General features: G+C 30.3%; 1 protein-coding gene across 2 annotated transcripts in view; it reads right to left on the bottom strand.

Annotated features, from left to right (window-relative positions):
- Pde1c (Phosphodiesterase 1c) overlaps positions 1 to 24,121 on the bottom strand; it is a 442,898-nt gene that overhangs the window by 315,042 nt on the left and 103,735 nt on the right. The gene's annotated exons all lie outside the window — the stretch shown is intronic.

Here is a 24,121-nt window from a genome sequence, read left to right on the forward strand (position 1 = left end):
GAAAACTACCTGATTGTACGAAATAGTTGACTAGTGAGTGTTATATAATAATAGTGAGGGAAAATAAGAAATTATCATTATCATAATAATTCGTTTAATTTTTACTGTTAAGGAGAAATATTAAATTAATTAATTATTTATTTAAGCACTTTATGTTATTAATTCTTATGTTAATAAATGTATATATTATTATTCATTAAATTTTAAATAAATATAAAAAAAATAAGTAGATTTTTATTGTTTTATTAAAATTAATGATATACATACGATTGAAAACTATTTTTAATAGCGCCGAGGAAGTAAAACTTTTTACGATTGTGCATAAGTACATGCACCTTTTATGTTGGACAGCCCATTAATTTATTAATGTTTAAAACTATATAGCACTAGTCTATGTACAGGGATGGAGCAACAACTTATAAAAGTATTCGATTTAAATAGTTCTATACAATTCCTAAACTAAGTATATTTGTTAGTATAAGTATATTTCTAACAAATATACTTAGTATAGGAATAAAGTTACTTATTTCTTTCACAATTAAAAATAATGCAAGAATATTAATTATATCCAATGAACCATATTATCTAAGCCTTTCTTCTAAATAAAACTGAGAAATGAAAATAAAGAAAAATTATCCACGAATTGTTTTAGTCTTTTTTATTAGGTTTCAGTTTAAAAAATACGTGAACTTCTATAAAACTTCTCAACTAAGCTAATTTTATAGGTATTATCTTAATTCAGTCTAATGACTACAAATCACACGAAGATATATGACTCGTTTAAAAATTACATACGATTATTATTATATACATAACGATATATCAAAAATAAAAATAAAAACTATTTTCTGTTTAAATGTATTATTAAATATTAAGATTTGTACAGTAACTTTTTTATAAATTTATTTTATATATTATTGTTAAGGTCTTTCATGTACATTCATACTAGTGTTTGTATGTAACTACCAAGAAGGCAGAAAAGTAATTCAATATATCAAGGGATTCTGTAGAATATCTCTCTGGCTTCAGGTAAATTTATGGACTTAACGTTCTTGGAAAGAAATCTGTCACAATCCTATATACCGTCGCTGCTAGACATTTTCCTTAAATATTTCCAAAATTTTCTCTAACCAAGTCGGTGTGTTGAAAAATTACCTTTTTCTAATATAAGATTGTAATTTTTGTTTTACTTTAAAACCCACATTAGACACTGTCGAAAAACGAACGTAGAGCTACACTACCATATTTAAATGAAAAAAAAAAAAAAAATATTGCAAGTGTCACTCGATATGATCTATCATACATCGCAAATATGTCAAAGCACATTATATTTTGGTGGAATAAAGAAACACACGGACGTACATTATCAAAATATTAGGTACACACCTTTTTTGGGCAGTCTTTATTATTATAAAATAGTCAGTGGGCCTATAAACATTGCCTTCATTGTAGAATACAATAATACTTAGTATTACTGTTTGGTGATAGAGTAGCTGGTACCTACAAGGTCTACCATCTCATAAAAAGTTGTAAAAAAAAAAACTATCTAAAAAGTAGGTCTACAATTGTGCTAACTAACTAAATGAATATAAGAAAGGTCAATTACAAAAAATATCTTCTTAGCTTAGATGTGTTTTCGTAATAATAAATATTTTAAAAGAATTATGTAAAAAACACTAGACAATCCATGAGAGAGTTCCAAATCTCGCCTAACAATGCCTTTAAAGGAACCACAAAGTGAATTGGAGGCTACTGCGGTACCCTATTGCTTGCTTGCGATTTTATTTAAAGTATTGAATTTAAATCAAGCGATTATCTTACTAAAAAGTAATCAATGTTTTGGGTATTTTTATTTCAGATATTATCATATTGATAAAATTTACAAAAAAAAGGAGGTAGAATATGAATGTTAAATAAAAATCCATATTCCATAATTCCTAGTTTCTAAAAAAGAAAAATGTTTTTTTTTTTGTTATACTATATATACGAGATTTGATATCTTTGTCATCGAAATTCTCACATGAAAATAATTCACTTAGGAGACATGTAGTAGATACATTTTAATTATGTTACATAGCTGACGCACTTTAATATTTGTATAAAACAATAACACAGAGCCAGCATAACTGGAAGTGTTAAGAATTAATTTACAAAATTATATTATGTATTTGTTAGTGACTTTCTGAAGACGGTTAAACGTTTGCAAACAGAATAATAAGTAGTAGAATATAAACAAACTACTATCCGCTTTACATAATAGGCTTTAAACTTACTCAGTTAAGATTAAACGCCGCTCAGTTGTCAAATTTCCGTCAGACTTTTGTTCCCTTGAAACTAATCAAACTTGTTTAATTTACAACATAATGTTGTACACATAATACTTATATATTCATTGAGAGAGTCATTCATTATGTTCATTCATTCCCCTCAGTATTAAGCGAATGAACTCTTCATTTAAATATTATCATTTATTCAGCACGTGCAGCATGTTAAGCAATGTGAATGATATAGAGCGGCAGTCACTACATGGTATTTTTGGTAAGGAAAGCTTTAAAGTTGTAATAAACAATATCAGACAAATATTATTGTTAAAGGCGGCAAACTGACTGACTGATGACTGTTTATAGTTTATTTCAAAAGTAAAATCAAATCAAATTATTCAATAATGAAGCATCTCCCTTACTAATGATGATGAGATTATCAAAATCTATCAGCAGCCTGATTGTTGTCAATATTAATCCTTAACATACAATAATTTAAAATTATATATTATTCTTCCAGCTTGATTGTTCATTTCGGTAGAATTTAAAATTAATGATGAAATTTCAATTTAATTTATAAAGTGAAATGATGATTCACAAGCTATTGCACTTGTAAGAGCCGTAATTATGGTACAATCTTTATATATATTAAAAATTATATATTGCCTTTGGAAGAAATGCCATGTATTAATTTGATGATTCTAATCCTTAGTCATTTAAATTAATATAGTTTGTGGGTTTGTTATATTTGAGTAAGTCAATATCATTCTACAACCATCTATCTGACCAGTAACGTTTAACTCGGATAAAATAGTGCAGATATATTAGTTTTGAATAACTATTTTAATACTTCAGACGTAGATCCTGCAACGCTTCGGACTGCACATAGTGGAGAGTAAATGCTATTCAATCGTAAAGGTTTGACTCGCTCAGAATGTTCAAAGTAGCTTGAGTTTAACATGTGTCTCCTTTAAATTGTTTAGTAGTGGACGAACTGATTACATTTTCGGAGCAACATTCATTAATGGATTCTACTTGATTTAAGGGATCTTCGAGTTAGTTATTTTTATTTTTCGTTAAAATGTATTTTCATTCATATTACATATTTAATTTGGTCGGATTTACGTTATGACAACATTTCAATCGATTCTATTTATGATTCATATCTCACTTAGCAGCCGCCTTGGCACTTGGAGCCGAGATGGCCAACTGGTTAGAACGCGAGCATCTTAACCGATGATTTCGGAATCAAACCCAGGCAAGCACCACTGAATTTTCATGTGCTTAATTTGTGTTTATAATTCATCTCGTGCTCGGCGGCGAAGGAAAACATCGTGAGGAAACCTGCATGTGTCTAATTTCAACGAAATTCTGCCAACCCGCATTGGAGCAACGTGGTGGAATATGCTCCAAAAACTTCTCCTCAAAGAGAGAGGAGGCGTTAGCCCAGTAGTGTGAAATTTACAGAATGATAATGTAAAAATTTAAAAACCTCACTTGGAATATAATTATGCATTTTACAATGAATGAACCATTTATTGCTAAGCAAAGGAATATACAATGAGTTATAATCGCCTAATTAGTTATTCTGACTTACATAAAATACGGTATCAGACGCAACAGGATAATTTATGGAACCGCGCTAGTAATCCTATCCTGCGCTATGGATTTTGTTGTCAAGTTTATCTCTATATAATTATAAATATCGTTGAAGTTATTACTATTATAGCTGTTATTATTGGAACGAAGTTCTTTTTGCGGATTATTTAGTGAACTTGTATAATCGTCACGTAAGGATAGAGCTCTATGACCTCTCCGGGAGATCGTTCCCTCTCTTTCTCTCCTTTGATTTATTTATTTATTTAAATACTTCATTGATCACCACAAAGTAAATGACACAAAAGGCGGATTTAATGCCTGAAGGAATTCTCTGCCAGTCAATGTTTAGGTCAAACAATATATAAAACTATAAAAAAAATACATACATACACACATAGTATCTACAAAATAAATATTGATCTATATTATTTGTAGTAAAAACATATAAATAACAATAGTGCTCTATTATGCAGTCATGGGAACTAGGGTCTTTCTGACAATATGTGCACATGTAGACTAGTCTTAAAAGTAAATAACGAGATATCTGTTCTAATACCTTTTTCCTCGAAACCTTCTCTTAACGAGAAGAGGAGACTAGACTAGACTAGACTCATTTACAGACTATTACTTTTCCTGGTTTATATTCGACTACGTTTACTTAACTACATCGTTAGTCTAGTGGCTAGTTTATAAGGCTACAGATTCCTAGGTACTAGTTTCAAATCTCTAATTGGTTTAATACAAGTCTTTAGGTTTTCCTTTCAAAAATACTCAGTGGCAGCTCTTTGGAAAGTTGGAAATTACGCTCCGTACGTTGGAATTCCTTTCTGTTAAGACGATATAGGTTGATCTACTTTCGATCCTATTGTTACATCGTATTGGTTTCTTATATATTGTGTTTGTGAACATACTTTTCCGCTATGTATGATCTACGCAATTGACTGCTCCTTGAAATTACGCAACGTCTCTGGAATTTAAATGTATGTGTCGTACATATTGTTTTCATCATTTTAGCTTAATGTACTAAATGGAATCAACATCGATTTAGAATCAGATAATGAGTTTTATTTTATTATGTGTAAATTATTTGTTATCGCCATAAGATCATTATTTCCATTAGTCGATTATATAATTTAATTAAAAGCCTTTATTGAACTTGAAATTATTACTACTTTGATTAGGTAAATACTACAAGCGAAATTAGAACCACTGTCTATTAGTTTTAGTGTTTAAATTAAGTAAGCATGATATGATGTTATTACCCGGATTGATTTCAAATGAAGGAACTCTTCAACGATTAAAAACATAGAACGAAAATATTCATGACGTGACAAATTTCGTATCTGAAAGGTTATTTTTGAAATGCGAAATTCATATTCCAAATATAAAGTTTAATAGCTACAATACAACTTGGTTAGATATTATTATATTTCGATACTGAAAATCTCTTTACAACTACTTAATACGAAATCCAAATTGAATTTGCTCAGAAACTTTGAACACTTATTTCTTCTTGGTTAGTTTTGCAACGAAATTTAAAAACTTGCATACTTTATCACTTAAAATTGTTGAACAATGGCATTAATCTTTCTTTAAAGTATTTACGGAAATATGAACAAAGTTGATTTGACTAATAGAAATTTAAATTTTATCTTGTATTTAGATTTTATGTATATGTATATATATATATATGTATATTTTATTTTCAACTTTGCTTTGGTTTTATGAAAAATAAAGTCGGATAAAAGCAAATTGACTTTATAGCCCACTCTTTTATAGAGGAATCTTCCTTATTTTGTGCGTACACAGATGCACTTACTCCCATTTTTCAATAGTACAGAAATCAGAGAGACTTCAAGTGTAGCTTTTCGGGGTAGTGAGAATATCCACTTCATCTTCGGGCTGCTACTGAGCATAGATAACTTACCAGCATATTATGTTTTTATTGGCCTGTGACTTGAGTCGAGGACTTAACGCTTGTAGCGTTAGTTGATGGCGCATTAAAAATGTAAAGATTAGTTTATACTTCCATGATTCAATGCCTGGATTTGGCTTTGTTGATAGTCTGCTAATTTTTTAGAAATAGAATAAAACTTATGATATTTTCTAATACTATATATTAATCATTTAATATTATAGTAAGCAAGTTTTAATAGAGATATAAGGGACATAACATCCTAGTTCCCAAGGTTAGTGACGCTTTGGTGATATGAGGAATCATTAATATTTAATACAGTTTCAACGTATATGAGCAATGTTGACCACTTACCATTAATTGACCCATTTGTCATTCCACCTAAGTTATATGAAATAAAAAATATATATTATCAACAATAATAAGACAAGATAATCCCTAATAAATTGCCACTAAATCTTCGCTTGGTGGCAAAATCGCCATTTTCTTAAACGGCTTGCTTAGTAGAGCGTCGAACGACTTAGATCATTAATTTTATCTGGTCACGTCGCAGACAGCTTGCGACCAAGAGTACCCGCCTTTCCTGATACTTTATTTATGTTGTACGTGGAAGTGAATATAGCTTGGTTTTATATTAATTGTACATGTGTATAATTAATATTTATTTATTATCTTAACCATAAAATATAATTATTCTAAATATACCTTATTTAAAGTAACTGAAAGAAAAAAAATATATAAATTAAACGTAAATTTTTCACCAAAACTTTTATCGTTGCCACGATAACGAGATCTAAATTAAAGTTGAATTAAAAAAAATAACGCTTACAATAGTAGTTGTTTGTTTTAAAAGCCATTATTTGTATTAGAAGCATGGAATTTTAATTTACGTTATAATAAAAAAATATATATATTATACCTATATATCAACAGCTTTAACACATATGAATATTTTGGTAAATTTTTTTCAGTATTGTTTTGCAAAAATGTAGTTGAATTTTGCTGATACAGCGCTCGATTTATTCGTCCGAAGCGTAAACGGTCATTGCTTTGTTGATATACCTTTAAAAAATCCCAAAGAAAAAAGTCCAACGGCGTTAGATGATTTAGATGGCCATTTGTGGTCGCATGACTATGAAATACAGCAATTAAATTATGTAATATTATTATTAAAACTTGATTTTCGTCGCAAAAAAGAATACCATTGATTATTAATGTGTTACCATATGTAAATAAAATAGTTCAGATACTCGAAATTTCGAGTATCCTTCTGGCTCAACATCCACGCGTAATAGTGTCACGTTGTGTATGCCTTTGTTAGTTAACAACCACTTTTGGGTTTTTTTTAACACTAGAAGATGCCGCAGAGAATTTGAAAAATGTTTCATCATGGCGCCGAATACTTATTCGCAAAAAATGCTTCGATATTGTTTGTCGAAAGTTAAGTCTTTTAATTATTTTTTTAACTAATTACGAACTAAAACACTGTCGACCATCCCATGCTGTAGCTATCAATAATTATTTCTAAAATATAGCTCTCACTTTTTTAATAACCTCGCTACCATTTTGCTTGATAGATCGCAACAAATTAAACTTTCCTTGAATTCTAGACCAATTGATTAGATGATAAAGGATAATTAGACCTTGTATTGTGTAATATATTATAATAATTCATTAATTATTTTAAATACTAATTGCAATAGTTTTGTACATAATAGTATGCACATGATTATTTTAAGAATATATTGTACCTTGTTAAGATCAAAATAAATCAATAATTATTATTAGATCTGTTATTGTTTGTTGATTCAAAGCGACAATTTAAAGAAGAGTAATCTAGCAATTTTTTCATCGTATAATTACGTTACAGATCTAATTAAATTATATCGCTTTAAATATACATTAATTGGTTATGGTGAAGAAAGAATCTGAACTGTATAATTCTAAAGTTTCCAATTTGATTGCAATTAATTCCACCAACACTCAGCTTTATTATACGAGTTAAAACGTCTTTACGATCTGGGCAGATTGATGACAGAAGCGACGTTTATTGAATGTTTAAAAGAGCGGCTTATCCGGGATTAAAAGAGGCGAGTGAGTCAGTGAGGCGAGGAGAGTCAGTTTTTTTTTTTTTAATATTAATAATAAAATGTTGAGTTTATGATGATTACCAATTTTTTTATGTTCAATGTCTTTGGGGGCGATAAAAGTAGCAATTCTTGGTCAACTTTTTTATGTCATTTTTAATCGAATGAAAATTTATTTCGAAGAAAAGTTTCGCTTCTATGTGCATGCGCTTAATTTATAATTTATTAGTATAGCTTATTCTCAAATACGAGAAAAAAATGCAGAAAAAATGAGTTATATAATATATAATAATTCTGTATATCTGTTTAAGAATAAGCTAACTAAATAAGCTAAATAAAAAAAGTAAACCAAATAATAAGTCTAAAGAATATAAGCATTGATTGGGAAGTCTCAGGCCTCTAAGATACGAGATTTACTAGTTTATAGGTACAGTAGCTTTGATGTATGTGACGTATTTTAAACCAATAAAAAAACGTCATCATTATTATTGTTTGCAATATTGATACATAGGTTATATTTGAATATATAATATATCTACATATTAAAAAACATAATAATTAATCAGAAGAGATTTTCTGTAGCAACGAAACTCGTCGCAGAACAAGATCGTTAAACGTCAGAAAGGGAGGAAAAAATAAGAATAAAAATAGATATCATTATAAAAAAAAACTCATGAGATATTATTTTATTTCGAATTTCAAATTCTTTTTTTTTGTATCATTGAAAAATAAAAACATAAATTACTTTTATAAAAAGTAAATTCAAAATGTTTATAGATACACTCCAACTCTTACTAATTCTCAAATAAACATTATTTCTTAAGGAAAAAAACTGCCGGTTATAAAATGGTTGAACATTCAAAGCCTTTTTTATTACAGATTTTATGCGTTATAAAGATGTCAGTAAAATTACTCTTGCGTTTTGTGTGTTCTATGTGATATAAATATACGTCTGAATGGTTCCTTGAAAGGTCTTCGTGAGTTTTTGAATTCCTTAGCTGGTCTGAATGGTATTCGGCTAATGATTTCATAATCGGATCATCTTCATTATCATCATCATAATACAGCTTATTAGTCCCCTGCTGGACACCGTGCCACAGGGCGTATACTAGCTTGACAATTCACGGTCTCTACTCTAGAACCTTCTTCCCCAACATCTATCGGTTCTTCGATCTTTCTCCATTATGAATTATCATTTTTAGGTTGTAATAAACAAACGAACAAAATTGCGCATATCTAAAGTCTATATACTGGGTTTAGTTCAAACATTATACTTTTGGAATAAAATTTACTACTGAATTGGATTCTCTAGGCTGCCACCATAACGTTGCTAACACTAAAACATACAAAGACTCAGTATGTCAGTCCCCAAAATATTTGCATAAATAAATAATAATATATTTTTAAATGATGCATGAACAAGCAACCGTAAGGTGAACAGTAAGATTTATTAATACTGGCGCGAGTACTGGCGGAGAGTCTTTACCTTCAGAATATTAAACAGATGACAGAAGGAGCGCACGAGACATTATAGCGAAGGAACAAAAGCGAATACATAATATAAACCAATTACAAATATCCGTTAGTGTGCAATGACGCTTATTTTTGTTAATACATAAATAATACATCTTTTAATGTTAATAGATCCTTTTTAGGACACGTTATTCGTTTCTATAATAAGAGTGCATAGTTAGGTTTAACTTCGCTTTAAAAAAATTTAAACTCATGTAATAAATTCTTTGATAAATAAGGCATATTAATCAATTATTATATTTATTTGTTGATTTCTAGGCAGGATTTATTATATAAAATTTAACTGTTTTTTATTGATATACTTTGTGATTAAAATGGTGGAAAAGAGTAGCTACCGAATTTCTTGCCAGTTTTTCGAACCGGTGGTAGCTTTACACTGTATCATGACAATCATCCAAGAATGCTTTCATGAGTCTACTTTAACAAAGAATATTTTAATTTTGATAATCATCCAGTAATGAAACAATGACTAATAATTATAATTTTATTTACAATTAACGTTTAATTTGACTAATAATTAACGTTTTCGTAATACTTTTGACATATCATCAAAACATGAAACAGGAACGTAATACCGAGAATTTCGATTCGCTTCAGATGCTTTAATATAATGTACCGTCCATTCCATCTGCCTTTCATTTTTTAATCTGAGGCCGAGATGTCATACGAAATAAGTCGGGCTGGGTAGCTAATTATAATGACGTATAGTGACGTAACGACCTGTAAATGTCCCAGTACTGGCCTATGGTATCCTCTTTCTTTTGGGGAGAAGGTTTGGAGCTTATTGTGTTCTGTTTCAATGCGAGTCGATGGATACACATATATCAGAATTTCATTGAAATTAGACGCATGCAGGTTTCCTCACGATCTTTTCCTTCACCGCCGAGCACGAGATTAATTATAAATACAAATTAGCCACAAGTAAATTCAGTGGTGCTTGCCTGGGAACCCGCAATCATCGGTTAACGGTTAAGATGCACGTGACAGATTAAGTAAGAAATTATTAAATAATTAGATGATTACAGAAAAGGCTTACGTTAAGTATATAATAATTGAATTTAAATTATTTTTGAATTGTATTGATAACATTGATATTAAATAAGAAGGTACTTTGACTTTTCTGTTCAATATTGTGAATCAAGTGATTTGTAGTGAGGCTTGTATAAGTATTAATAATGGAAGCTCCGTATAGAAAAATTTACTCTTTTTACTCTATCCTGGAGCAGTAAGGTGTTAACATTTAAGGGATGATATAATTTTGTGATAAAGTATAATTGTTATTGTTTGTTAAATTATTGATGTTATACGAATTGTGTTCTGTGCAATTATTAAGATACAATGTTAGTATTAAAGTAGTTTGTGTTAATGTAAATATTAATTAATACAATATTACGATTACTACAGCTGTTATAATGGTTAAATAAATATTTGTTATTCGTATATAATCTTTTATTGTCATGTAACTGTAAAATATAATAAAGTAATAATGAAATAGAAATCATTCTTAAAATCTCCTGACATAATGTATTAAGTCTCTATAAAAAATCTAACACACGCTTTTTATCCACTGGGCCATCTCGACTAACAGGATATATTGTTTGCTTATTTTATACACAAATTTATCATCTTTTTTTCAAAAACATCCATGACATTTAAATGTTTGTCATATATCTTGATTTTAATTAGTCATTACCTCCACTTATATTATTTATATAATTACTCAACCAAATTATTAATTACCCTAATAAACGTTTGCGTATTTGTAGTAAAGCCATGGATTCCGCGCCAACGATGCTTACGTCTGGCAGATGGAATTAGGGTTACGACTCCGTCGGTTTTAGTTAGTTTGACACAGTATTAACTGTGTCTGCAGCTGAACGCGTGGCGTATTTTCATTGCTCATACTTCCTCCTAAAAAAATGTTTAATAATGAAAAATTACGAGTCTTTCCCTTAAATATTTGCTTGAATAAATTTAACATAAAGAATTCATCGTTGTCCTAAAATAGATTTTCTTTAGAACTTTGCAAACTTCTAAGGAGGGTTCGAGGCCTTGAACTTATGGATCAATGAATAAATTAATCTTGTTTAAAAGTTATATGTACTTGATAATATCGTACTAAGGAGAAATAAGTAATCGTTGAGATGTAATTACTAAATTTTATATTGGAAATGATAAGTGATCAGATCAGTATTAGTGTCTCGTCGATTTAGTACGACACGGTTGTAAAGCTCTCCTGTTATCGTGTAAATCTCGGGTAGAGACAATAATAGTCCCTATTATTGGGTTTTTCCTGTTAATAAATTCCCAGTCGTAGTTTAAGCTAAGTAATTTATAGTTAACTAAATAACTTGTACTTAGCATTATTTATGCCAGACAGAGCACGTAGACCTTTTGGTCCCGCGCCTGAACTGTTTACAGTCGTGGTTAATTCGCGTCCCGTTCGATTTATTTAGTTGTGCCTAATGATGATGTCATGTGGCTAAATGCTCGCTTGAGTTAGCCGCTGTGGCTGAATTTCGTCAGGATCGTCGTAAGCCAGTGAGCCAGCGTGAGGCAATGATGCCTTTATATCTTGCCAGTCAATATTGCCTGTGCTTGACAATCCCTCAGCTTAAATTATAACCTTTATAAAATTACCATATATACCTATATAGCCGAGATGACCCAGTGATTAGAACGCGTGCATCTTAACCGATGATTTCGGGTTCAAACCCAGGCAAGCACCAGTGAATTTTCATGTGCTTAATTTGTGTTTATAATTCATCTCGTAGGCAGACGGCCTACATACGAATGGGTCTTGTTAGAAAATGTGTGAGTAGATAACAGATCAACTGATTTTTAAAAAGTCGAATGGCATCACGTTAGTAGATCGAAACGGATACATTTAATACCAAACCATATAAAAAAAAATATATATAATGTATGTTCTTACTCATTGGGAGCAATTAAAGAACCACAATCACTAACACGGAATAAAATAAAAAAATATATCTTAGAGAAAAAAGCGAAAGATTTCAATACACAATTATTTTTCTTTCATTGATACTAGACTCAATAGCTTTTTATTAAATCAAGACCTCAGACGAAGGAAAAATCTCCTTACGGTGTTAAAATACCTTTTAAAATCCCACATCACAATGTTGAAGTCACCCAAAACTACATCGCCCAAGGTACCTATTGATGAGGGTCAAAGATACAAATTGTGTGTCCTATTTTGACCATAGTTCCAGTACCTACCTTCGTCAGTGGTCAGTCACAAGAGAGCTGATATACACGAAGACATCACATACCTGTGAACAAAAAACAATTGTTGTTAGAAATTTAACGTAATATGTAATTAAAATGTGTGTGTATGTGTGTGTTAAATCAACAGCGAGAAAAGGTTATGCACTTTTTACCAATTTCGAGCACAGTTCTCACAGTCGAAAGCTTAAACGAATGTCCAAATACAGATGCACCCTTAATGCGATTAGGCGGCAATCAGAAGCGACTGGATCAAAAGCAGGACCAACGGCTTTAAATTTCTTCCGAGTAACGAAATTATGAGTACTACCAACATCGGGTTGCTATAATTATTCAGCAGACAAACGATACGATAAAAAATATTAAATATAAAACATTAGTAAAATTTTGTAGATTTTTATTAAAATCTTGTATAATTTTAAAAATATTAGTATTGAGTGGTAATCGTCCGTCGAGTTCAATGTGTTTTAATTCAAAGTTTTCGATACAAACAAAATTTGGTAATAGAATTCAGTTAAGAACAAAAAACAAATCATTATTTCGTAAAAAGTTGATAAAAGGAATTTAAAAGGGTTGAGTCCTGGATGATGCCCTCTTTATTTTAAAGCAAAATATTAAAAGTACATTTAATTTTTATGAATACACCTGTAACGAATTAATATTATAATTGATACAACCGTGAAATATGATTTATTTTCCTGTAACCCTATCAAAGCGCCAACTACCCTATTCAATATAGTCTGGAGACCCAATTAAGCAGATATTCAAATTTAATCAAAATTGGTCGAGTCATTTTGCAGAATACAGACACATACATACATTCTAATACATACATATGTACATGGAATGAAAAAAGGATAATGAAGGGAATGACGTCACACTCTTTTTTCATATAAAAATGCAGACTATAGAAAGTCAGGTGGAGAAATAGACGATATCAGTGTTAATAAAATATAATATTCTACATTATATAGACTACAGCACTATAAGTACGAGCTTGCAACAAATTATATCAAGCTGTTCTTGTTGTTGTTCTCAATTAATACGAATTCGTTGGTAGACAGCCTTAAACTAAATAGATACAGTATTTGCAAATGAACAGCAGAAAATATTTGTAAAAGATATATTGTTTCAAACATATCATTTTTCATCACATTCGTTTCAAAATATAGTCCCGTAAAATTTCAAAACTCATGCAACTTCAACTCTTCTATGCTTTTAAAGTAAGCCTTTTTAAAAGGTCATTGTTCTCAAATTAAAACTCACCTTTATCATTCACCTAAGAGTAATTTCCTTTGCGAGAAATTGTTCGAGGGAAATGAACTCAGCATTTTTAAGGATTCAATTTAAAATTTTAATTCGCTTCCAATTAACGATAGCGTTTCGTTTATAATACCTTTCTTAACACTCGTATCTAACATTTACTGACATTGGAAACAAAATATTTGTTTTGTATTTTCTATTTTTGTCGGGTTTTGTTTTGGGTTCAAACCCAGGAGACCACTAAATTTCGATATGCTCAATTTTTGTTTATAATTCATCTCGTACTCGGCGGTAAAGGATAAAATCGTGAGGAAACATGCATGTATATTCTACCACAATTGTAAACTGCATTGGACTATGGTGGTGGCACTAGCTCCAAACCTTCTCCTCAAAGGGAGAACCTTTGCCCCGTAGTGGAACATTTACAGGTTGTTCCTTTATTTATTTTTTACTTTAAAGTCTCTTATCTCTTTCTGGTGACAGTAGAGTCAGTTTATTTTATTTTTATTGTATATTTGTTTAAGTATTCAATTTAAATAAATGTTCTTGACTACTAAAGTGATAATTTTAACTCAATAGGATTAATGACTGTAAAAATTTAAACAAAATAAAATACAAAATTGTACCAGCCCTTAATAAAAAGTTATTATTACAAAATACATAACAGATATAAAAAATAGATACGAAAACTTTACTTTCTCTTCATTATAAAAACAAGTCAAATATTGTATCAGTTAAAATCAAAATGAAAATATACTTTAAGTAGGCTTGTACAATAACTTATGAGTCAATTTACACAACTGTATTAAAGGTAAAGCTACCATCGGTTCGGAATAAAGATTCTACCGAGAAGAAGCGCCAAAAAACTCAGTAGTTACTCTTTACCAACATTTGAAATACAAAATTATGTCCGTTAAATTATGTATGTATAGAAATATATTGTGATGAGAATAGTGAAACTTTCAAAACAAAACCAATTTTGTCGTTTATAATCTCGTAATTTTCTGTAACTTCTCAGCTGAAGAACTAAGCTAAGTTTAAATAAGTTTAGCTTATTAAGATTAATACGCACCAGATAGTTCTTTCTTGGAAAAATGACATTTCATGAATTGTTGTTATCTACCATTTCGATGATAATATTTACTACAGAGTTACTGTTTTTATTATTCATATTGTGACAAGGGTTAGCTTGGTCAAACAATACTTGTTGACGTACAAATATTACCCAAACTTCTGAAAAACTTTTTAGTTTTCATAATAAAAAAATATATCCAATATTTCACGCGAACAGGCCACTAACATACCGAATTCACCATTTCATCAAATGGACCCCAAGGGACAGCGATGTCGACACAGAAATATGTCCACAGTATTTATTCAAGCTTACAAAAAAATGCAAGTTGTATAGACATTCCTATTACAATATTTTGAATAAACACTAACACGTTACGTCCTCTGGGATACCATGCCAAACTAACCAAGTATAAATCGAAAATTTAGCGATGTACGAGTATATTTAGAACGCCAAGTTGCTAAAATATTTAGTACGTTAATAAAAATAAACGGTACAGTTGAAACAGTAAAGAAACCTAAAAAAACTATATGTTATAAATAAAAAAAGACTTGTCTTGGTACTCGGTTGGAACTCAGTTGCGTTCAGTATATATTATGTATTAAATAACAGACTATAATGAAATAAATTTACAACTCTTGAGAATAATTAAAATAACAATGACAAAATTGTTATTAAATTTCCCGTCTGAATTAAAACAACACCGAAAAAAATGTATAAATAATATTAAATAAAACCATATGCATATAGAAAGACACAAAGAGGAAGAGGAATCGAGGGACAGGTTGCACGGAGGGGGCAGAACGCTTTTTCCTTACGTGACGTTTTCCCATTAACTCAATTGTAAGCCGCGTAAAAGAACTTCGTTCTACAAAAAAGAAACAATCAATTTTTGATCACACAATATGAACTGAGAAAGAAACACTGCACACATTTGTGCACTCGTCATTGCTTCACAAGCTTGAGCGTTTTCTGTAAATAATAATCCTGGTCGTCACGGACGCCTGTCAGTGAAGTGAAACATTAAATAAATATTGGAGTAAAATAAAAGCAGAATGTACAATGATATGTAGCAGCGAGTATGTGTACAGTGCGGGCGCCGCGCACACTTAAGGGAATATAGAGCAGCGGCTGCAACCGGGGGTGACGGCTTAAGAGAGCGTCATTCCATACGTCGTCATGGCTTACGATTCGTTATTATGCGCGCCAATAGATGTATCACATCTAAATTACACGTTACATTTGAAATTTGGACTTTCAAAGATGTAAAGGATTGTTATAGATGTTTTCTAAAACCCTTTTTTTGTGTATCTAATAGGTGGTAAACCACCAGGAGGAACTCTTATCTGATGGAGTGTCTACAACCGTCTATAGATATCTGCAACACGGAGTAGCTTGCAGGTGCATTGCCAGCCTTTTAACTTTTACTTAAGAATGACTTTCAAAAATACTCGGACAATCGTTAAGTTGTATTAGTACTAAAAAATAGGGAAAAGAGTTGCGTAAACAGAGAGGAGGAGGATATCAAGAGTTGGACCTTAACTTTATAACAAAGACGGAACAGATTACCAGTTTATGAAATATGGATATTGTGTTTATAATTTGTTAAATAAGGACCACACCCTACCCTTAACAGTAGTGGTGGACAATGCTCAGCTGTGATATTACGAGCTACAAAAGTGAAATGTCCTAAGCGTTACTTACTGAATCGAAGAGAGATATTTGTATTTATTGAAATCTTATGCTATGAAATAAACTGCACTATTTAAATAGCACATTAGAAAAATGGGGTTAAAATTCTATATGATCATGTTAAGCCGCTTTCAATTAAAGAAAAATACTGTTAATTTTTTAAACGATTTATATACGTGATCATAGATGGCGTTAGTTGTAAGTTAAATCGCGCTATAGTGTGTTTGTTTAGAGATGCTTAGATGAAAGATTATTTTTATAAACTTTCAAGTCTTCGTTGTTCGTCTGAAAACATTGGTTTTATTGTAACCCAGAGTTCGAAGTAACGTTCGTGCAAGTTGTAGTTTGTTCAATCATGTTTTAGACAATCGTAGGTTATACATAACAAATACATTCTTATACGACATTTAAAAAACTGTAGTCAAAAAAATATTTTTAAAAACTTAAATAAAAGAGGTATTTTGTCTAACTTTAAACGTATCTTTTCTTAACTCTTAAAATAAGTACAAGTAGTCTTGACTTGTTTGCATTTGAAAAACCATTGAAGGCCGTCATTAGGAAATTAAAATGAAATGTAAACATATTTCAGTGAAAATTTAATCATATTTTATATTCTGTGTCATTTATTTTATGAACAAAAGTCACAAAATATATAAAAGAACAACACTGTCATATAAATCATCTTATATAAAAATTATAAACATGATAACTTAAGTCAGCAATTCTATATATATATATGGTACAGCCAATGAGTATATGTAATTAGCCTTTTTATTAAGCGGTTTTATCTTTTATGGCGAATCACCAGTGAGACATGAGTACATATGTATGTGTGGATGTGTGGTCATGTATATATTATTTATACATGAATGGTTCTAGATAAGATAGTTTTCAAACTTACTAATCCTAATATTAGTATAGACTTGATGTTACCCACAACATCATCCCTGTGCAAGTTGAGTCTGATTTGCTAACAATTTCCTGGGTTTTTATTTTTTCTTCATATTATTAACATCAGATATTTCCACACAGACTTTCATCGCCCATTCAACTGTCTTAGGAGTTGAATTTTGAAAAATCATCTCTCACTATTCGTTCTATTAATAACTCTTGTGTGTTGTCTTGACTGCGTTGTATGTCAGTCAGTCAGTTTACAATTTTATAAAGTAGATACTACCATACTAATATTTGTTGTAACATTATATATTAAAAAAAATAAAAACAAATTATATTTCCATATAAAATGAATAAATTATAAAAGCGGTGAGCTTTCTTAAATACATAATCTCGTAATAAATATTCAGGTTTTCTGTGAATATAAAAATATGTTAATCAGAAACTGAAATAGCTGCATTATAAATATTTCGGGTCACTAAGATCATTCTCTTAAAATATAGGCCTTTGTAACAAACAACGGATGAAATATGAAAGAATTATATAATTTTATTTATAAGCCCGCGATGACCCAGTGGATAGAATGTGCGGAATTTAACCAAAGTACCTATGTAGCTTCAAATAAAAAATAATTATGTGTCTATATTTCATCTTATTCGACGGAGTTCGAGGAAAGGTGTATGCTTCGAATGATATTCTGCTTTATATATAACCATTACTCTGAAGTACTTTTATATTACTCTGAACAGTACGATGACATATTTTTTTTAACTTTTAATAAAATTTCGTTCCGAGGACAAAATGCGTGCCTTCGTGAATGAATAGATCTATGTATAATTACCATAGATATTATGGCCCGTCGATCAACTGGCTTATATTGTGACAATCTTATAACAGTGTATTCAGATTTATAACATAAAATCACGGATGTCAGAATATTAAATGTAAAATAAATGTAAATAATTATTCCACAAAAAAATAAAAATCATCTTTATAAGCAATAACATGGTCGATCTATGACAATAAGTCTCTGTTATGTGTAGAATAACAAGTGACAGTTAATTTTATAATAACATAGACGTCAAACTGTTATAATGTATTCCCCTTTTTTAAAATAAAAATTGTTACGATTGTTTTTTATATCATATAGGTAGGCAGACTGTCAAATGGGTCACCTGATGGTAAGTATTCACCCCTGCCCATATTAATCAAATGTTTATAGCACATCTTATCACCAATACATTATATCTACCTATTCTGAAATGCATGGTTCATAATGAATTCCTATACAAAATGTCATCCTGTCGTCCACCGGATAGACAGTGCGTTTTATTTCGGTCAGTTATTTTAAAATTTTACTATCTAGATTAAGCGAAGGAACTACACAAAGGCCAAAAAAAATCCTTCTTAAAAGTAGATGAGACATTTAACCACGGAGAGTCCACTGTACCACCTAGTACTAGAACCATGTAAACGTATAACGTCCAATTCGGTCCCTCGTACCTGTAGTTATACTGGTTCACTCACCTTTCACTGGGTGATAAAAAATCCTCCTAGCGTAATATCATATACTATCGTATAATGGTCTCCGGTCATCATATTTTATAATTTTATGATGGTTTGTAATATAAGTATTAAGAGTGATTTGTAGGATTTCCAGTAAGACGATACGTGACTTGGTCTATTTCAAATACATCCAGATAAATTTTCGGTTTGAATGGTTGCAGTGTCCATTTTAACTAAAATAGAACCTTTGAAACTCTTTGAGAACAGGTTTGAAGAGTATTTTCTTTTACTTTCGTGTCGAAATCTTTGAAAGATAGAGTACTATTTGTAAAGTATTTTATTTAATGAATGCGACGTTGATTTATTAGCTTGGAAGAGTCTGTTGGGTTTGAGTAAAATCAGGTTACTACCTTTTCTTTTCAAAGTTATAAAAAATTACATATTAATTTATTCTTTAGTTTCTTTCTAATAGCTAATTTTCAAATATTAAAGAATACTTTTAATAGAAATAGCCAAAAAAAATAATTTTTTTCTTTACTGATTTCATCTTGTTTTCAACTTTTTACTTTACTGAAATAAAAAATTGTTACTGCTACTACATTTAAAAGCCGACATCGCACTGCGACAAGAATGTGAGGGTGTTAACCGAAGATTGCGGGCTCAAATTCTAGCAATTATTACAGAAACTTAAATTTTCTTTTAAATTCCATCGCCTTCAGTTTTGGCATTGTGAGAGAACCTGCATGTGTTTTGATAATTTTACAAACCGCATGTTAAATTCAAAAGGTCCCTGTTCAGCAGTGGGTTACTTTAGTAGAGTTGTTGTTTTATTACTTTTACTGCGACTAATTTAACTGGTATGGGAGTTTGAGCTTCCCAGCATATTTTAATAAATACTGTAACATAGGAGTAATAGACAAACTACTTATAACAATACTAGCGATCCGCTCCGGCTTCGCACGGGTTCAATGCTGATACTAAATATACTACAGAATGTCTTACAACGTTTACATTTTTTCAGTCATAAGACAATACAAACCACTACATCCCTGCGTTTTAAATCTGTAATATCTTCGAAACTATTCATTTAAATTACATGCTGTAATGGACCTTATCCATCTATATTAAATGCACAATGTATTAAAGGTACTTGTTGTATTGGATAAGGATTAATGCTGTATTGCTTAAAATCGCGTCGAAAATAAGCCATAATTTCGCGTAAAAAGTAAAGGATAAAAAATGGTTGTTGTGGGCTATCCCTAAGAGATAGACATATACCATTGCGGTCTTTTTTGAACAAATTTTTAATTGTACAATACTGTAGTACATTATTTTGATCTATCTCGTAGGGTTCAGCCAGCGTTTGCATTGTAAGGACAAAAAATGTGTTTATTTACGACATCACTTCAGAAACATCTAAAATTATCAGCTTTTCTCTACTGCATTTTGCATGTATTTTACATATAAACCTTCCCCTTGAATCAATCTATATATTAAACTGCGTCAAAATCCATTGTGTAATTTTAAAGATCTAAGCATACATAGGGATAGACAGCGGTAAGCGACTTTGTTTTATACTATGTAATGATATTGCTATATTGCTTGATGGTTTCGATTATCATAATTGTATATTAAAAATACGATATTTTATTTCTTCGTATAGATAAAGGTCATACACAAAGGTCATAGAGTTTCTCACACCTAACCTCTCTCCCGCACAAACTGCGGGCGGAAACTAAAATATATTATTTAAAAGTAGAGAAAGGTTGGTTTATAGACTAGCTAAAATATACGCAGTATGTCAAAATAGAAACATATGTTGGCAGCAATTGATGAAGTTTTATTTGAGTATCCGAAGTTCTGCCAACATCTCATAAGCTATTCTAAACATGTTAGTATCTTGTTGTATACCAATCTGAAGCAAGAGTTAGGGTAATAACAGAAACTATGAAAATCTTTGATACAATGATTGGCTTCGTATAGACTGTGTTAATAACAATGTCAATAAAGTAACAGCAGAAAAAAACATGCGTCAGTAGATACATATGTGGCTTTACCAGAGATGACGAGAGATGAGAGTACGAGATGAACAATTAGCACAAATTACGCATGTCAAAAGGGGTTCCTTCCCGGGTTCGAACCCGCAATCTTTGCTTATGATTCATATGTTGTAGCCACTCATCTCTGAAATAATTACAGTCCATGTCATCTTATTTTAAATAAATCAAAAAATATATTTTAAAATGATTCTATCATAAAATTTTACGGACAAAAAACCTAGCCGAATTTACCGTACAGTTTTGTAAGCAAAACTTCATTTTGGAACACGTCGTTCAAGTAAACCCACACAGCATCAACATCAGTACTCTCGCTGGAACATGAGAGAAGAAAAATTGTTCGGGAAAGTATCGCGCGCTTCATAATGTTGAATGTGACATGGAATCCGAAAAATGTTTATGCGACTACAACGGTGCCGTGGGTAGCAAAATAGTGATGTGGTAACGTATTTTGATGGTTTATCGATTTAAACAACAATATATATATACATATAAACAACAATATATGTATATTGTTGTTGTGGCATCTACAACAACAATTGTGGCATCAATTGTGGCATCTAATAAAATAATTATAAAACTTAAAAATATTTTAGTGATATTTTTAGTTTTGTTGTTAAGTACATTTTGGAACGAAGTTCAGTCACGCGGTTTACAATAGAGTGAAATGGCAGAAGTCGTCAAGTAAGGAAAAAGAGATATGTCCCGTCCAGGCGACCTTTTTCAGGTTTTCTGAAATCTCTCTTTCTTTCCTTTCTTTCGAAATTATCGACTTAATATAATAATATTTAACCTTTTTTTTATTATTGTTTTTACTTACGCGATATTTTTTATACTTTCACCTTTTCTTGAAATTGACTTGCAAAGTGAATCTTAAGTTGAGATGAGAGAAAATTACAGCTGATTTCTCCTTTGTAATGATAAAGACATAAAAATGTTGAATTCGGCAAATAACTTTTTTAAGTAAAAAAAAAAAAAGTTTAAAGATTATTTCATCCGCGTCGGAACAATAATTGACGGTCCGTTGATTCTGAATAAAATTCATAATGTGAATTACAAATTTGGAATCCGAATCAGAAATTCGAAATTGGAGACGCGGTATTTGAATTTGGAACTACGTCAAAAATCTGAGCTGTATTTTTTAATCCGTATTATTATTTTTTACATATGTAGGTACGACAAATCTTTATCTTTTGAAATTACTATTCAAAAGGTTCGTTATGGTCGACTTATATAATGCATATTTAAACGTTAATATAATAAATTTAATTGTTTATTATCTGGTAAGAAATTTACTATACATAAAAATGTACTTCATAGCCTGGTAGGTAAGATATTTTTTCAATGATTCCATGCATCTTTTCGCATTATATTTTTATATGAGATAAAATTAATGATATCCGTACCTTTCCTTATTTCCTTGCCAAATTTTATAATGATCCGTTAAAACGTTGAACTCGCACGTGACATTGGCGAAATAATCTGTGCCGTGAGGGCTCACGGCACAAATAACAGCCAAATTAAAAAAAAAAAAACACGTTGAGCTATAAAACAAGGATAAAACAATGGACCAATGTTAATTGAGTGTAATTATAAAATAAATTGAATACTTAAATTATTTGTTTAGAATTATAGTCGAGAATATGTGTATTTTTCATAATTTATTTATAAAATTGATGCTTAGTAATTTAATGTGTTTAATTAAGTTGATAGACAATTTTAAACTCAGATGAGCGAACGCCCTCCGGCTAACGATGTCCTTTACTCTCAACTGATCTGATAAAAATAATACGACAGGTTTAAATTGTTTTAAGACCGTCACTTGTCAGCATTTGCATTAGTTTAATCGATCAATCCAAATTGTTATTTTATTATTCTTAAACGACTTAAGAGCCAAATTAATTTCTGAATTTATTTTAGTCAAATAGTATATTTCTCATAATATATATTCAGTAAAAATAATATTAAAATTTTATATATATTTTTAATTAATTTTATATTATTTAGTAATCAACAGTGTTGTTATGAAATACAACATACAATATTCTATAAAAGTCAGGCTAAAACTTGTTTCGTTCGTGTATTGTTGCATATAAACAAAGCCCACCAAATATATAAATAATATACGTAAATATAAAATTATAACTGTGAAAGTTTGGATGGATGGATGTTCGTTACTCAATCAAGCCAACACCGGATGAACAGAATATATAACTAGCACCTGTTCCTTTACTAACAAGTGAGCTAAGCCGCGGGCGGAAACTAGTGAAACTAGTAAACAATAATGTACTAAACAGATAATCAATACATAACTTATGATATATTGTACATGTTTAAGTGTTATTTCACACACCCATACATATTGTATATGTGTGGTGAAAATATATAATACAAGATTTATTACCTACGTAAGCTTTACTCTTGTAAATTTAAATGATCGTTTTATGCTTAATAGACAATAAAGTACTCGAACAAACTACACATACGGGAGCAATAAGTGTCTGCTGTACTCTGTTCTCTGGTAATATATTAGAAATGCTTTCATTTGTGTTTTTCTTTAACGTCGTTTGATGCACAGCTATTGCATCAATTCCTTTATAAATATCCCATACAATAATTGTATCCCGAGGAATATATATTCTATATTCGTTTAATTTTCAATTCAATTATGTATTATATACAAGAAAGAAATTCGCTCTTGTCTAAATTGAAAGTGAAACTGCGAAGCTCAGCTTCTAAAACAATAATGTTAAATATATATATATAGGTAATAATTGATATTAAAAATGGATACAATTTACTAAGCGTTTCATTTAGACATTACAAATAAAATCGTTTTCTTATTTATTTGTTGTAATATTGTTTTTATCTTATTCTAGAGGTCACTGACCCAAATTACAATCAGGTTATTATAATATTTTTGATTATGTTTTATTTTTCCGCAACATAACGTTTAAATTATTTTCCATTTCAATATGAGAACCAATTATCATGCA

Source organism: Vanessa tameamea, chromosome 4, assembly GCF_037043105.1.
Source record: "Vanessa tameamea isolate UH-Manoa-2023 chromosome 4, ilVanTame1 primary haplotype, whole genome shotgun sequence".
Classification (NCBI taxonomy): Eukaryota; Metazoa; Arthropoda; class Insecta; order Lepidoptera; family Nymphalidae; genus Vanessa; species Vanessa tameamea.